Source organism: Sitophilus oryzae, unplaced genomic scaffold (genome assembly GCF_002938485.1).
Source record: "Sitophilus oryzae breed Bouriz unplaced genomic scaffold, Soryzae_2.0 scaffold_1441_pilon_pilon, whole genome shotgun sequence".
NCBI classification, from domain to species: domain Eukaryota; kingdom Metazoa; phylum Arthropoda; class Insecta; order Coleoptera; family Curculionidae; genus Sitophilus; species Sitophilus oryzae.
In genome coordinates, this window is record NW_022146106.1 from 1,641,152 (window position 1) to 1,658,198 (window position 17,047).

The 17,047-nt window shown below is 30.5% G+C and overlaps 1 protein-coding gene and 1 non-coding gene across 2 annotated transcripts in view; both read left to right on the plus strand.

The window, feature by feature from the left end:
• The first annotated feature begins 806 nt into the window (after positions 1–806).
• Positions 807–889, plus strand: Trnal-cag. Its single transcript has one exon. It is a non-coding gene; the product is annotated as a tRNA-Leu (tRNA).
• A 5,291-nt stretch (positions 890–6,180) lies between these two features.
• LOC115876994 (ecdysone receptor-like) overlaps positions 6,181–17,047 on the plus strand; it is a 924,397-nt gene continuing 913,530 nt past the window's right edge. The window contains exon 1 of the mRNA XM_030893049.1: positions 6,181–6,435. The gene's annotated coding sequence lies outside the window, so the exon portion shown is untranslated. The remainder of the gene's footprint in view (positions 6,436–17,047) is intronic.

Consider the following 17,047-nt stretch of genomic DNA (forward strand, 5'->3'; position numbering starts at 1 on the left):
ATTAAAACTAGAAAAATAAAATCGGTAAAAAAACTTTTAAGTTAAACGGTTTTATCTTATGTGCACTGAAAACTAGAAAATAATAATAACAATTAGGTATTTTGAACTTCTAGTTCAGAAATATTTTAGTACTAGGCAGAATAGCTTTTAGGCATATTAGACTAAAATAAAAACGTGGGGCCCATTAACTAGTGCTGTAATACTTTCTTCTATACTAAGTGTGGATTGCATCGACTTACTATAATCGTAACTGGAGATTTTGACAATCAATAACCAGCCGTGGCGGCTTCACCAGAGAACGCCGAGCTCATGATCTACCAAAGTATAAAGATATGCTTTGCCATAGGTAGGATTTTAGAGGGGCCCCACGTTTTTATTTTAGTCTAATATGCCTAAAAGCTATTCTGCCTAGTACTAAAATATTTCTGAACTAGAAGTTCAAAATACCTAATTGTTATTATTATTTTCTAGTTTTCAGTGCACATAAAATAAAACCGTTTAACTTAAAAGTTTTTTTACCGATTTTTTATTTTTTTCTCTCTGATTAAACCCTGTGCTAAAACTAAAGCTATGAACTTCCACCAGACATGAAATTTCCGGTCTCCAGTTTGCTGATTTTTTAGCTAATAACTTTGACTTGAGGTATTTCGTTAAGTTTGTTTTGTCAGTATCTAATGTTTTACCGCTGGGGTGATTTGAATCTGCTGCATCCGGGTTAAGTCGTTCCTGCCTTTGTGAATTAATAAATGAAGAAAAAATTACGAATCAATATAACTGTCTACCGCTAGTCAGAGAAAATTTCCTATGTCAGGATGGCCGAGCGGTCTAAGGCGCTGCGTTCAGGTCGCAGTCCACTCTGTGGGCGTGGGTTCGAATCCCACTTCTGACAAATCTTTTTTAATTAATTTATTTAATATTTTTTACTAGTAATTATATAAATTTATATTTTTAAATGTATCATGACATCTGTGTAATTTTTAACATCGTCATGGACTTTTATATACCATTTACCAAAAGTCTAACACAACAACAATTCTCACAACTAGCGCGAATTCTAGCCCTCCATTCTTCCCTGTCTTGTCCTACAATATACCACTGTCGTATATTCAGTCTTAGATTTTTTATATCATACTTCCACCTCTATCTAGGTCGGCCTTCGCGTTTACCTTCTCACAAGTTCTGACCATCTTACTCTACTCTCCAAATGTATCTTACGATTTTTTTCTTCTTGTACAGGGTGAGTCAACGATAGAGTAAAGTCCATTATCTCATTTGTTTTGAGGTTTACAAAAAAAAAATTAAATATAAAAGTTATAGAGATGGTTAAGATACACATTTTAAAATTATTATACAGTATACAGGGTGCTTCAAAAAGTGTGGCGACTAAAACATGTTTTTTTTTAAATGCAACACCCTATTTTTTATTTTATTTTTAGATTCTGCGAAAAATTCCATAACTTTTTTATATATAATGTTATATACCTAAAATTAATAGTTTTTGTTATATTTAAATTTGTTTAAACAAATGTTAGATTGCAGTGGGTTAAAAAATTGTCAATGATGGCATTGATTCTGAAGTTGGACAACTAAATTTGGTAGGAGAATTTTATGAGAGATATAGAAAAAGACCTATGTAAAGATATTTTAGTTAGATGTTACAGGGTGTTCAAAATATATTTAGGAATTTCAACTACTTAAAATTAAGGAATTTCAATTTTTTTAAATGGTACACCCTATATATTATCATTTTTTCTGATAGATTTTACCAAACTCTTCAACTTTTATTAAGAATATCATATACCTATTTTTATTAGGTTGCGATTTATTCCAATTTTTTCTATTTTTACCCATATTTTTAATACAATTGCGCTATAACATCATAGTTGCCATGACAAAAAGTAATAATTATCACAATTTCATGTTTGTTAAGCAAGTTAAGAACAAAATCTGAATTTTAGTTTAATTTGTTGTAATAAGTATAAATGGTAGAGATAATAGTTACAGATTTTCTTGAAATGAATTAGTCAATGTAATTGATATACACGGACAAGCTTAGAAAACCACATTTTTTGGTTCAGTACTATATATTATATAGTACTTTGCTAAGTACTATAAGGATAGATATATATTATCTAGAAAACATATTCAATGTGTAATGGGACGGTTTCGCGGCAGTAGTTATATTGGCTTTTCCATATAATTCCAAGTGACATCTTTCATAATATAGAAATACACCAAGAAATTCACTACTGCGATTTAGTTTATTTGAGTAAAGTTAATTAATTTTAACTAATACCAGCAATTGAACTAACTATGAAGCTACTTGTTAAAGATAAGCAATAAATAGTTTTGTTTTGTCATGGTAACTATGATTTTATAGGGTAATTGTATTAAAATTATGGGTAAAAATAGATAAAATGGGAATAAATCGGAAACTATTAAAATTAGGGATATGACATACTTAATAAAAGTTGAAGAGTTTTGTCAAATCTATCAGAAAAAATGATAATATATAGGGTGTCCCATTTAAAAAATTTGAGATTTTTTAATTTTAAGTAGTTGAAATTCATAAATATATTTTGAACACCCTGTATCATTTAACTAAAATATCTTTACATATATCTTTTTTTTCATCTCTATAAAACTCTCCTACCAAATTTTGGTACTCCAACTTCAGAAACAATGACACCACTGATAATTTTTTACCACATTGCAATTTAACATTTGTTTAAATAAATTGAAATATTACAAAAACTATTAATTTTAGATATATAACATTATATATAAAAAAGTTATGGAATTTTACGCAGAATGTAAAAATAAAATAAAAAATAGGGTATTGCATTTAAAAAAACATATGTTATAGCCGCCACATATTTTTGAAGCACCTTGTATATTCTATAATAATTTTAAAATGTGTATCTTAACCATCCCTATAACTTTTATATTAAACATTTTTTTGTAAATCTTGAAACAAATGAGATAATGGACTTTACTCTATCGTTGGCTCACCCTGTACAGCTCCTCTAGCTTCTGGTTGTTTTTGGGTCTTCCCCCTTCCCCCAATTGCTATAATATTGACTGCTCGATCTGACACAGTCAGTAAATATTGCACAGTATGATTCTATCCCATTTTATTAGTTGACTTTTTTACTTAATATTCGAGTTTCTCAGCTATTTATTAAATAGTTTTGATTATTATTATTATTATTTTTTTTTACCTTATTGGGTAGTGTGAGGAACGGATAACTTAGTATCAGGAACTCTCACTTTTAGTTAGCTAAGAAAGATCGGACCATTGATGTAGATTGAAGTATAGTGGCGTTCTGCATTGTTGAGATAATATCTTCAGATAGATTTATTATTTTTAAACTATTCTTCAGATGACTTGGTACTAAGCCCGTGGACGACATAATTATCGGGACCACAATTACCTTTTTCATATCCCATATTTTTAGGACTTCTTCTCGAAGTTTACTGTATTTCTCTATTTTTTCGTGATATTTCTGATGTATATTATTATTTGCAGGAATTGATATATCAATCAGGTAAGTAATTTTTCCTCTTTATCTACCAGAGTAATGTCAGGCCTATTATGACTCACAGTTCGGTCGGTAAGTATAGTCCTATCTCAGTAGACTCTATATCTCGGATCCTCCTCAACACTGGCCGGCTCATATTGATAATATGGTCGTGTATCTTCCTTAATTCCTGTCTGAGTCATTAAGTTCTGATGAATTATACCTGCCATTTGATTATGCCTTTCTAAATACAATGATCGTTCGTGCTAATATCCCACAGGCTGATAAAATGTGGTCTATTGTTTCTGGACATTTATGGCATTTTCTGCATAAATCAGAGTCCACTGCCTCACCCAGAATATATTTGGCATAATTGCGGGTCTTAACTACCTGGTCCTGAATGGCGATGCGGAAACCTTCGGTTTCTGGATTCAGTTAACCCTGAATTGCCCATTGAAGTGATTGAGGAATATCAGTTTCATCATCGTATAAGAGGCGATAGAAACGCCCGTGTAGCTCCTTTGTTGACCGCAATCGGATCTTTTCTCATCGTAGTGGAATCTTCTGGAATTTGTATGTTGCTTCGTTGATTAAGGTTGAGGGGGGTGAAATTCTTGTCAGCTTTGACAATTATGCGATGCAGACAGCTTCGGTTTTCGTTTTTAAAGAAATACGCTCTTAAGTCACTAATTTGTCGGTAGCAAAACTCTTTAATATCTTGAATACCTCTTCCTCCTTGGTTGCGTGGTAATGTAATCCTTTCGATGCAGGCCTTAGGGTAATGTTTCCTTGATCGGGTCATAAGAACGCGTATTCTAAGGTTTAGTTGGTCCAGATCGGTATTGGTCCATTTCACAATACCGAATGAATACGACAATACAGGTATTGCGTATGTGTTTATTGCCTTAGTTAAATTTAGTGAGTTTAGTTTAGTTTTAAGCAGACCTCGGAGTCTTGATTCGAATTCTTCCCGTAGAGTTTGTTTGACTTTGATGTGTTCTATTTTGTGAGACTGTAATATACCAAGATATTATATAAATTGTATGTATCCACTACTGCGTTTATTGTGGTGTGTTGATTCAGTTCAATTCCAGCTAATTCTTTTAATCGACCTTTAATTATAGTTATTTTTGATTATTAAATAATTATTTATCATAATTTTGATTATTATATTAACGAGAAGCTTAGGCCTGACCAGAATTTAATAAGTAAAACTGTTGTGTATCTTGAAAATATTTTTTATTGCAACACCCATTGCTTGTATTTTTTATTTTCTTAAATTATTTTACAACCTTAATATTGGAATCGTGATTTTGTCTTATACGCAGCGTATATTTTAATTATTTCACCGTATGTTTGTTTTATTTTTATTTATTTTGAAACAAAAAATTGAATCTTTACAATTTCTTTCAATAAATTAGGAACAACAGCAAATTTTGGTACATTCTGGTCACAAAATTAACTATAGCATCTATTGTTGATAAATTTACCTTTTCCCATGATGCATTTGTGATTCCACATTGGTATCTTTTCTTACTGAATCTTTATAATAAGCAAATGGTAAGAGAAGTGAATGAGGTGAATACAGTACTACTAATAGAGTATACAAGTATTTGGTGTGCTCCATTCCAACCACGTTTTCATTCCTTACTTTTGAAGCATTTTTACATATAAGCTCTGTTAAAAACATTTTTTAGGTTTCTGGTACAAATCTGATACAATTTGCTTATCCGGTCGGATCAGTAGTTCCGTTATTTAGGCCGGATCGGCCGGATTTAGTGGTACCGCCGGATATCCGTTCCATCCCTAGTCACGTCCATAGCACAAGACGGATTCAACCAGGCCAGGCACCGTCCAAGTCATTTTTACTACACCAAAGTTAAAATAGGCATACAATACTAATTAATGTTCATTCGTTAATTTGGTCATTATGGACCTGCGCGCTGTTTATGTTACCTCTGAAATGTTACGCCGGTGAGTTTCTTCGAGTCGATACCTTTCCTGCTCTTACAACTGCGTACAGCACACGACACCATGGTTTTTAAGGTTTTTTGTAATAGAAAACACTCAAATTATCGATGAAAAACATTAAATTTTGAGAAAAATGCACAAATTACAAAAAGTACCACAATGAAATATGGCGGGCGGCTAGGTGAACCTCTTTTCGCAACAGCTGTAGCGCCTCTCCTCTCTTATTCCTCCGTGGTGCATATCCTACCAAACTGAGTTTAAGGCATCAGATTACTCGTTTTGCGTTCTGAATCCTTCGTCTAACTTCCTGTTGTTAGGTTAGGTTAGGGCATCTTTGGAATCTTTTGTTAAGTTGTTCAACCTGGTTAAGCTGCGCTTGATCATTCAGCAGTAGTTCGATTGTTGTTGTAAAAGTTCTAAAACTCGAAATGGTTAGCTGCTAGATAGCCACTAATGCTGATGCGTCTTCAACCTAAAATTCTTCTGCTTCAAAGCCGGAGTCGAGTTGCATTTCACCATCGGCTTCGTTAATTTTGCCAGCCAGCGATCGCATCGTCCGCTTCGCAGTCGGGCAGCGCGAGGTTGATTTGGCGCACGCGCCTCCCATTTCGCCGCAGTATTGCGCACACCGTGCGCGCCACGCCGCACCGCGTTGCCGCTATCTCTCTTTTCCGTCAGTCCGCCGCCATCCGGTGCGAGTTCGAATGTTTACGTTCGCGTGTCGACCGGCATCGCGCGCCCTCTCTCTCCGCATCTCTCCGTCTCTCTCGGTTCCACCATTTCAGTCCGATATTATGTTGTTATTGTGCCGATAGGTTTTCTTTTTTATGTCTCTGTGCGTAATTCCTGTGACCTCTTAAACGGGTGTTTATTGGGACCACGACATATACACGCATATACCATCGCGTTCAGTGGATTATTCGAGCCAGGATCGTGGAACAACGTAAGTTGCCTAAATTTAGGTCGACACAACAACACCGGTCGGCGTAATATCGCAGAAAGTAAAATTGTTCTAGGTCTAGTGTTATGGCAGTTTTTCTGTTTGTCGTTGGTAATTCAAGTTGACGATGTAACTAACCTATTTAATGTAATTTGTTTACATTGTTGTGGTGGATGTTCGTTTGACAGATCGGTTGTGTAATAGGTTTCTAACCTAGAAAAATATTTGGGGTTTAGTCATTTATTTACATTTTATACATAGAATCGTCTTGTTTTTCTAAAGACAACGCATTGACTTTTGGATAAGCAAAACAATTGTTGCATACAACTGTATTTGACGAAATAAATGCCCAGTATCTAATGTTCCAAGTAGTTCTAAATAGAACAAGGTAGAACACTGCATTTTTAGTGTCGTTATGACATAAGGTGCCTATTGAAGATTGAGATAGTAAATGTATTGTATTTATTAAATACACACAAATTAAGTGGAATAAAGATAATTATATCCCAATTTTGGACAACCGTAAAATCCAGAAGTTTGTTGTAATCCAAAAGCAAAAAAAGAAATTAACCCAATTTTAATAAAATACCACAAAAGATAGAATAAACAGAACAGAAAATGGAGAAGGCATAAAAAATGCCATTATTATTGTGAATTGAGGCATTTATTTACGTTGATTACCTAGTGTATATTTGACCGAAAAATTTTGATTTTCTAACTCAAATCAACTGATTAACTTCAATATTGTTTAATATGTGTTGATGGTTTAGAATGTGTTATTGGTTATGAATGTTATCAAATAAATTAGGTATATTAATTAGGTAAACCAAACACACTATATTTTCGAATGTACCTGTATCATAACTCTTATCATAATGATACAAGCAGCAAAATATAATATAATGTATTGTAATTAAGAAATTCACACAAGACAGGGATAATAATTATCTTTCAAGAGAATCTTTGGAAATGAGAGTCATCATATTTCACTATTCTTCTTTCTTCTATTCTTTTCGACTCCATTTCAGTTTAAAATAATACTTTAAGTAAGAATATAAATGGAAGAAAAACCAACACAATGGAATTTAAAGTACATTAATGGAAAAAGAAAACCCGATAAATAGAATAAGAAATGCAGAACATGAGAAAAATAAGGAATTGATATCATTACTTGTGAAACGACCATCAATAAGTAATAGCTTTAAAGAGTTGTATTGATAATGTGAACGAAATAAAAATAATAAGAAAACTAACGATATTACTAACCATTTAAAGTACATAAGTTGTTTATTCTATTTGTTTTTGGTGGATGTTTATTTGACAGTTTTCCCGATATTATCTTGTTATCGTGTGGATAGTTCTGTTTTATATTGGGCGTTTAGGGACGGTCAGCGGCTGAGTGGCTGAGTAAGCGGTTTCCCTAAACGGTCTCTGTTTACACGCAAAAACAGTCAGCCGCTGAGCAAAATACTCAGCGGTCGGTCAGCCGCTGTTTTCCCTGAACGCGCACATTGTCTCTGTGACCCCGTCAAACGGTGAACATACAAATGGTCGTCCCAATAAACATATTAGGACGACTATCGCATTCAGTTGATTATTTGACTCAGGATCGGGGAACAACGTAATTTGCCTAAATTTAGGTCGACACAACACCGGTCGGTGTAATATCACAAAGTAAAATTGCTCTAGGTCTAATGTTATGCTATGGCAGTTCGTCTATTTGTCGTTGGTAATTCAAGTTGACGATGTAACTAACCTATTTATTGTAATTTGTCTACATTGTTGTGGGGAACGTCCGTTTGACAGCTCAGTTGTGTAATAGGTTTGTAACCTAGAAAAATATTTGGAGTTTAGTAATTTATTTACTTTTTGTTTTGTGTTTTTCTATAGACAACTGGTTAACTTTAATATGTTTAAAGTATTTTGATATTTGTTTAAAGTATGTTTAAAGTTTTGGTATTTGTTCTTGCTAATCAGAACAATCGTTATTGTATAACGTTATATGATAAAATAGATGTCCAATATATCTGGTTCCAAGCAGTTCCAAATAAAATTAAGCAGTTGCAATTCAGTTCTTAGTAAATTTGCATTCTCCAGCATAATATATTCCAAACATATAAAATAGTAAATAGTTATCTCGGTAATTATGGAATAACCATGAAGGAGAAATGTTACTAATAGAAAACTGCATTTTTAAATACATATACCATTATGGCATGAGATGCAAAATGAACATTGATACAGGTAATAAATTTAATGTATTGTATTTAATAAATGCAAACATAAATGGAATAATGATATTTATATTTGGGTTTTGGATAATTTAGGATTTTTAATGCAGAACAAGAAAAAGGGTTTATGGAATATAAATAAATTAATACAAAGGATATAATCGAAGATATAATAAATAAATAAAATAGGGAATGCGCAAAAGCAAGAAAAAAAAAATTAAAAAATGCATTACTGAGTTTTGAATTAAACCTAGAAAACTGATTAACTTCAATATTGTCAAATATGTGTTGATGTTATTACCGGTTTCTGATATGAAATCAATTAGGTATATATTTTGACCTCATTTCTTGATTTGCACAAAAATTCTTCAATATTACAGTTTTTCTCGGGGTTTTTCTACTCCATTAAACTTATTTTGGCATGTCTTAGATTTTAATTTTGGTTCTATAGAACATCTTAAGTCAAATGCAGTTTTATTGACAGAAATGAGCATTATATTTTTCAGAATATAATATAATTCAAAATTTAAAAAAGAAATAATTTGAGTAATATTAAATAATAATGAAGCAGAAACGGTACAAAAGACCCACGCAGATGACATAAGCAGCATGTCGATTACAAAAGAAATATAATGTATTGAAATCAAAAAACACATACATGACAGGTATAGTAATTATGTTTTATGCTATTTTCTGGAAATGGGAATCATGCATAAAAATCTGGTACTATTATTCCATTTCTTTTAACTCCATTTCAGTTTTAAATAATAAAATAAAAGTACGAATATTAATGAAAACAATAAAGAAAAACGAATAATACATTAATAGAAGAAGTAACATCGACAGAATAAGAAATACAGACTATGAAAAAAAAAAGAAATTATATATTATGTGTTACTTTCGAAACATCAACAAGTTCCTACATAAAAACGGCACTGCCGATGAATAACATATTTATATCTACAGTAGGCCGCGGATTGTCTTCATAAAAATTTTTGCTGGTTCTAAAATGGTAATTCCTGTTTATACCTTTCCAAATTTCCATACCGTTTTAGACTTTGAGTTTTAGAGAAAAATAAAAAAAACATAAAATTGTAGTTGAATTTTTGAACTAGTAAAAATAAAACGCCTCTCTATGGTAATATAATGTCGTTCTCATTTTTTGATAGATTATTATTGACAGAATTTTAATCAAAGTTATATTTTTTGCTGTTTTAAAATGTTAAAGAAGCACAAAATTTATTTAGTTCAATGCTACCAAAGGGTGATAATGGTTATCGGAAAATGTGATACTTTAACATAAAAAAATATGACGTTAATCAAAATTAATTATAACGATTTATCAAAAAATGAAATCGAAATTATATTACCATAGCCTTTAAATTTTTAGGACTTTTAGTTTTTTAGGATTTTTTTAGGGGGAAAAATTATGTTAAAAAACTACATTTTTATGTTTTTTTTTATTTGTTCTAAAACGGTATATTATAACGATTTATCAAAAAATGAAATTTTAGGACTTTTAGTTTTTAGGATTTTTTTAGGGGAAAAATTATGTTAAAAAACTACATTTTTATGTTTTTTTTATTTGTTCTAAAACGGTATATTATAACGATTTATCAAAAAATGAAATCGAAATTATATTACCATAGCCTTTTAATTTTTAGGACTTTTAGTTTTTTAGGATTTTTTTAGGGGGAAAAATTATTTTAAAAAACTACATTTTTATGTTTTTTTTTTATTTGTTCTAAAACGGTATGGATATTTAGAAAATTATAAACGCCGTTTTACAACAAGCAAAAATTCTTATGAAGAACGTATTTTTTCAAAAGTCAATAACTAAAAAGTTTTTCCTCTTGTAATCTGTGTCTGTCTTTTCCTCAATTTAATTGTCCCAGAAATAAGTGCTATACCATTTTTACTGGTAGTATAGTTCAACCCCAGAAATACGCATATGATGTTTTTCATGAAAAAAAAATTCCCAAAAAATTTTGAAAAAATTTTTTGAGAATTTTTTTAGTTTTTAGTTAAAAAACATAATTTCTTGTTAATATGACAACATAGGTATTAGATTAAATTTACAAAAAAGAAAATCCAGAAAAGATTCAGTGGTTCTAAAAATTTTAGCAAATTTTCGAAGTAAAATGACTCCGTTGTTTTGGACTTATTTGAAAAACGATGAAGAAAAAATATGTTCTTTTATCTACCACCCCTTAAAATACTGACACTTATTTCTGTGACACTCTGTATATATATATATATATATATATATATATATATATATATATATATATATATATATATATATATATATATATACAATATATATATATATATATATATATATATATATATATATATATATATATATATATATATATATATATCGATTTTATTACAATTATTACAGTATATAAATACTTGAAATTTGTCAACCATTATTCATACGTCATTCAATCTTTACAAAATGTGCAGACCGGGGGTCACATTTAGCTTCGCCGCCCCGGGCCCCCGACAAGCTTAGTCCGCCACTGGTAGTATGGTTAACACTAACTTCCAATATCTTTTTCTACAGAATTTTGAAAGCACTGCTCTGACAAGGATCACAAAAAATAGGATATAATCATCATAGTGAAATTCATACTATTTTTTACGTATATAGGCACTACATTTCTGAATGATGCAAATTTATATATTCACTTATAGTAAGAGTCACTTATCCGTGTTTTCAACAATTTTTTGTTGCCTCTTTAACCATAAATATTTTTCCGCAGGCTCTACGGCTAATACTTTCCAAGATAAGCCGGGGGCTATTTTTTGTGGAACACTCGGTACAATAATACAGAAGTCGATCGAAGAATATCTCAGAATCTACCTTAATAAATTTCTGAAGCAATATTATACGAGAACAAGACAAATTAAGAAAAAGAAATGGACAAATTTTGGAAGCAAAAGCAGATTCGAGGCAGTTACTTATTTTAAATCCCAATTAGTTTCAATTACTTACATTTATTTAAGAAAAATCAATGTTATTTTGTATTGATGAATATTAATATATAGTATAATACATCATATATAGAAATATAACTTTTTTTGTTTGTTGTAACTGGTTTGCATAATACCATACAAACTTTATATATTAAAAATATGATTGTGTTGTTTATAGAATTACAACCGCTTTTTTGATAACTCCTTAGTGTTATTATATTACACTTTCAATTGTTTTCATTGACCTAGTATGCGAGTATATCTTATCATTCCATGCGTAAATAGATTAATCAGTCTATCAGCCTGTGGAATTGTTTGTAAATGCTATGATGTTGCAGTGCAATGGGTCGCCCACTTTTATTGAATTAGCGTTGCTTGTTCATTTCAAAATTATATTTATTTTAGAGTGAAAGTGAAAATGAAAATATACACATAATTTAAAAGTATCATATTTTTAAATAAAATAATCGCTTTTGGAATTTTGATTTATTTTTTACCCTTTTCTAACCCCTTGCGATTTTTTAATATTTTTTTTTGTACAGCTGGTTCCAATAAAATTGAATACGATTTAAAATATATTTTTATTGTTTCGGGCAGTATATTCTATGATACCAGTCTCCCATTTCTCTACTCATGTCATGCTGACATTCTGAAAAATGTATTTGCCAGTTTGTCAAAAGCAAAGTTCTTTTATTCAATAATCATAATAACCTTTTAGAATTTAGAATTTAGAATGAGTGGGAGGGGGGTTAATCACTTCGACCTTACAGATCCATTGTGTCCCCCTTTCTTGAATCATAACTCATCATACAGTCCCAGGGCTTTGACAAAAGCCAGTATCTGGGACGGTTTTATAGAGGGTAGTTCTCCATCTCCAATATCAGTCGTACCAAAATTCATGGCACGAATGGTTGTCGTCTCGGCGCACTCAGTGATGAGGTGTACTGGTGTTTCACCATCTTCCCCACAGAATCTGCATTCGCCGTTTCTTGTTAGTTTCAATCTACTGAGGTGTTCATTTCAATCTACTGAGGTGTTCATTATAATAACCTTAACATGCCAAAATACTTCACACATAAATATACACTGTTCAAATATTCGAAAAAAATGCGTAAAGAGTCGTATTCATTTTTTTTTGGAACCAGCTGTACATAAGTTATATTTATCAATATAACTTATGTACAAATACAAATTTGTAATATTCCACAGGAATAAATAAAACAAACTACTTTATTAATAATACACTTACCAAATTTTATACCTTAAAGGTTGATTAACTAACTTTAATCTTATTATTTTTCTGGAGTACTAAAATCTATTATTTACCTATATCGTGTGATGTCGATATTTTACAGCTACTCCAGTTTTTAGTATATGTTTAGTACGATCCTTGTACCATATACGAGATCCACTTATCTACGACGAGATGGTATACAAACTTTATTGATGGTAGCTTTATTGGTGTATAAGACTTTCTGCCTGAGCACCGAGTATTAACTATAAACTGTGTTCTGGGTCTACAGTTAATTTTTACTCGACCTTTCCTCCACTTGACTTCAAAAGACACAAAACACACGTAATAACGCGAATCAAAATGCATCATCTTCCAAAACGCAGTGTCTTTGACATAAGTTGACACAGAATTATAACCTATAATTTGGCAAGACTCTGACAAGCCTCAAAAATCTAAAGGTGAGTTCATACGCATCGGTGTCTGTTTGTCGTTCATGGTTCCATCAAACATCATAAAATTGAAATATAATTTTTGAAATAAACCAATAAAACTGGTTAAAAACAACAAGAGACGACGTATGACGGATTTATATTTAAACCCATCCATAGTTAACTTAAAAAATATTAGAAACTTCTGTCATTGTCTGTACAATGAACGATGAGACGTCATCTGCTTTTCTTTTGTCATTGTCTGTCGAAATCTTAACTGAGAAAAAAAAAACAGAGTACAGACAAAAGTGGGACCAACTACATAGAGGGTATCTAAATATATGAGGGAGTCTACACCATATCTACTATAATTGGAAATGATTGAATAAGCGGAAAATGATAATGATGATGATGAATCTCATAAATTATATTCAATTTGAATACACGATATAAATTTTGGAAATACTAAAAAAAATTAATGCTAACCGAAAAGCCCGGTTATATAAAATAATAAAGTTGTTTTGTTAATGGGATCATTTAAATTTTAGTTATTGAGCTTCTGTTTATTTGTAGAAGATAAGAACGAAACATGAATTAAATCATATGAGTGTAATCAGCGTAAACATGGACATGGTGTATCACAAAATCGACGTAGGTCTTTAACAAAATAGAAAACACATAAATCCATAAAGCCATTAAATTATAAGCTTTTATTAGCAGGTCGTCATTAAAGTCTAGAAAGTATTTTCATCAAAAATGGATCACTAGTTTAGTTAAGGAAAGTGAAATTGGTTGAATTTAATCAAAGTCGATCGGATGAGTTACTAATAATTTCAAATGATGTTTACTATTATTTTTATTTAGTTCTTCGTCAATTATATTATTCATTTAGTTGTTCGATAGTTTAAAAGAAGTTATAAATTTTTATAATTCTTGACATCATAATATATGGACGTTATCTATTTAAAAATTGATAGTAAATTATATACTGGTGTTTGTAAAAGTTTAATACGAATTTATCGATATAACCTGACTTGTAAGTTTATAGATCAGAAACCAGTCGTAATACTTCTTTAATATTGCTTCTAGTTTGAGGCTATTACTGAATAATATATAACCAAGATTATGAATTTATTGAAATGAAATGTGGAAGGATGAAAAATTTGTAAGTTTTTTTTCAAGTAGAGCCACAACCCCGTTGACATTTCTAGACAAACCAACGAGTTTCGGGGTTATCAGAGACAATGAGAACATAAACAAACCATAATACCCATATTAAATCATTTATATTCTACATGAGATGGTATTGTTACTGGGCTTGAGAAATCCATGTAAGAATCAATTAAGATTGAAAGTTGATGATTTGATACAAAAACTAATCCCTTATAATACAAGGTGTCCCAGAAGTAAGTGCAAGTATTTTAAGAGGTGGTAGATCACGATAAAAGAAACATATTTTCTCTTTATCGTTTTTCAAATAAGTCCAAAATAACGGAGTAATTTTACTTTGAAATTTTCCAAAAAAAAAATGATTTTGCTAAAATTTTGAGAACCACTGGATCTTTTCTGGATTTCCTTTCTTGTAAATTTGCATATATATATATATATATATATATATATATATATATATATATATATATATATATATATATATATATATATATATATATTATGTTTTTTTTTTATTCTTTCTTTGACCTCTCAATATATATTTTATTTAATTTTTTCTTGGCTTTAGGTCAGGTAAAAATGAGAAAAACGGTTTTTTATATTAAATATTTCATGACGTTTCGACCTGGTAGGGTCTTTATCAAAATTTATTACTTGAACGTAGATTGTTTACTTATTACAACTTATCATTTTCTTTCTTAGCGAAGAAAATATATCCAAATTGGTTTCCACACACATAACACAAACATATCAATAAAGTCGTCACAATTTTTGCACAGCGACATACACATTTAATGGATTTTACACCACTGAATAATATATCTTACTCAGGTTGTTTATATCTATCCTATCATTAACAGAGTGTTGGTTTTTTTGGATAGCAATAGATTCAAGAATTTCTCTTTTTTTGGTATTATATTCGGTGCCAATTATTCATCTTGAAAACCGTTTAAAAGGTCATAAATACGACAAGAAAAATAAAACAGCCCTAACTTTGCATGAAATCCAAAAAAATCACAGTTTTGACTTTGAAAGTACAAAAATAATTGGCACCGAATATAATACCAAAAAAAGAGAAATTCTTGAATCTATTGCTATCCAAAAAAACCAACACTCTGTTAATGATAGGATAGATATAAACAACCTGAGTAAGATATATTATTCAGTGGTGTAAAATCCATTAAATGTGTATGTCTCTGTGCAAAAATTGTGACGACTTTATTGATATGTTTGTGTTATGTGTGTGGAAACCAATTTGGATATATTTTCTTCGCTAAGAAAGAAAATGATAAGTTGTAATAAGTAAACAATCTACGTTCAAGTAATAAATTTTGATAAAGACCCTACCAGGTCGAAACGTCATGAAATATTTAATATAAAAAAAACCGTTTTTCTCATTTTTACCTGACCTAAAGCCAAGAAAAAATTAAATATATATATATATATATATATATATATATATATATATATATATATATATATATATATATATATATATATATATATATATATATATATATATATATATATATATATATATATATATATATATATATATATATTTCCGGTGTTCATTCATTGGGGAATTTATATATCTCCAAAATATTATTAAGGTTGCCTGCCCCTCAGACAAAGATTTTCCTAGATATTTTAATTTTTATGATTTTGCATCAATAGATCTTTATTATTTCAGAAAATCTAGGTGGCTGTGTGATCAGGGGCGGATACAGACATTTATTTTAGGGGGGCCCAAATAAAAAGTAATGTAGAATATAATTTTTAAGGCGCCATTTTTACTCCAAAATCGTAATATTCAACCCAATTTATAGATTTTAGGGGGGATGCCGGGCTACATGGCACTGTGTGTGATACAGTGTGTTGTGGAGTAAAATACTCAATGATAATAAAAAATTAGCTAGATGAAATCAAATGCTCAAAATGCCTCCTTTTCTGTTAACTGCATAAAATGATTGTCTATTCAAAAGGATCTTTTCATTTTAAAAGGCATTATGTGGAGTTCTACCTCGAAAAGCAGCTACAATAATTTCTCTCATGTTGTCGACAATAGTTGGTAGAGTTTTGTAAACACTGTCTTTAACATATCCCTATAAAAAAAACCAGACTAGATAAAATCAGGAGCATTTAAGTATTCTATTAATTATTGGTGAATGTAGACTGCATTCACCAACTAATAGAATCATATCAACTCTCCTACATCAGAATGTAGGATAAGTTTGCATTTTTGGCAAATTCCTGAGAAATTTTTTTGCTTTAACTGACACAAAATGATAACTAGTTGTTAAAGTTGGACTAATTAGACAGCTATTTTGAAGTAACGTCAGACATATCACAGCCACCTAGATTTTATCAAATAATAAAGATCTACTGAGTAGATCTCAATCAAATCATGTAAATGAAAATATCTAGGAAAATCTTAGTTTGAGGGGTAGGCAACTTTAATATGATTTTGAAGAGACACGAATTCTCCATTGAATATCGGAATAATATACTGGATGTTTCGTTTAAAATAAAAGAGTAACATACTTTTAAAGGTGACCAATGTTCAA